General features: G+C 44.8%; 1 non-coding gene across 1 annotated transcript; it reads left to right on the forward strand.

Moving 5' to 3' along the window:
- The first annotated feature begins 513 nt into the window (after positions 1-513).
- Positions 514-600, forward strand: TRNAS-GGA. Its single transcript has one exon. It is a non-coding gene; the product is annotated as a tRNA-Ser (tRNA).
- Positions 601-1700: the final 1100 nt, after the last annotated feature.

The raw sequence follows: 1700 nt of genomic DNA on the forward strand, positions 1-1700 counted from the left end.
ATAAACGTATGGATTAACCCATCAACTAAATGAACCCGATTATTCAAATTGCTCAGGATACCCTTTTTTAGTTTAGCTTCTAGAATCTATTTCTTAGTTCAAGATCCCTCTTACTAACTGGAATCAAAGAATTAGTAGATCTGTTCCGCCCAAAATGGGAATGGGCTAGGGTTATGAACTTATAATCTATAATCTGATGATTCTGTTTTCCTGTTTCAATTTCCGGGAGTGAATGTAGGAAGTTCAGACGGTGGATCAGGTGTGAAGATTCAACCAAAGACGTCTTGGGGATCGGCAATAGCTAAGCATTGTGGCCATCACAGTTCAAGCTACGTATGGCTGGCGCACAACCTCAAGCTTCTGATAAACTTTGATTTTCGGCTAACCCGGCACTAACTCTTCGATATATTTCTTGCTGGAAGTATCCGTCGAAAATCGATTTTACGGTATAGACGCTTATGACCTCCCCCTCTATGCCCTGCGGTAATGATTCCTCTGGCATTACGACCTGTAGGAGAGATGGCCAAGTGGTTGAAGGCGTAGCATTGGAACTGCTATGTAGGCTTTTGTTTACCGAGGGTTCGAATCCCTCTCTTTCCATAAGAATTTGTGGAGTTTCGTTTCTTCTTCTTCACCCGGTATTAGATTAGTGTCTTCAAACTCCCCGTCTCGTCTTGCCGAGAGGCTTGTTGTGGTCCTTATTGACCTTACTTCCGCTACCCGACCGTCAAGCATGGAACCCTACGGAAGGGTGAGCCTGTCCCCTAACAACCCTTACTACCCGAGCTAATGATAGAGGCAAGAACACTTTCCGGCCAAGTCCCATTAATTGATCATAACGATATCGTGGAAATGCTGAGGTGACTCGCTATAGTCACACATAGGCATCATGGAGTATGGCAATAACCAAAGCACGTGAATCGGTGCCTTTTAAAAAGAGCAAGGCCGGGCCAAAAGCCAATCCATAGCCCCCAAAGATTTGGAAAAAGGATGAGCACGGGTTGTTTTTTTGAAAAAGTGGAACATGTTCGAATTTTTTCAATCACATGGCGTGCACCACCTATGGGTGAAGGAGCCGAACCACCAAACTTCTCAGCAGCTGAAGGTATATCATTGAAAACCCCAACCATGACCCTATTTCATGGCCACATATTTTTCCGGCTAAGGAATGGGAAACCTTTCTCTTGTTACATGAATCCAATTTGCATTTCATCCGGGAAAAGCCATCTTTTTCTCAACAATGTCTTTGTCATTTGATCCAATAGTGTTCCGTTAGATAGAAACAGATTTGATAAATACTGATAACTCTCGGATTCATTAGCTGTCCGCTCTCCGGTTGGGCAGTAAGGGTCGGTATATTACAGCATCTCTAATTCGTGAATTTCTAATGATCGCCGTGTTTCGCATGCTGGATCCTCTACTATTCTATGTTCTTCCCGAAAGCGTGCCAATCCCTATGTTGTGCGGAGCTGAGCATCTTCTATTCGCTGGGATCAAGCTTTTCCTCTGCAGGGCCTTGTGCAGTAAACCCCCTACGGGCGGTCGTCCGTTGTCGATAGGAAAGCTCTGTTACGCACCAACGACGGCCCCTTCTCTTTACCTTTCTCGTCCCCTACCTTAGTCCTTTGCTGGCTTGAATTAATTCCATCTCTTTTTTTCTTTGTTTGCGAGAATGACTCAGAGGACGACCCACCGGTAGA

This window comes from Benincasa hispida, chromosome 9 (assembly GCF_009727055.1).
Source record: "Benincasa hispida cultivar B227 chromosome 9, ASM972705v1, whole genome shotgun sequence".
Classification (NCBI taxonomy): Eukaryota; Viridiplantae; Streptophyta; class Magnoliopsida; order Cucurbitales; family Cucurbitaceae; genus Benincasa; species Benincasa hispida.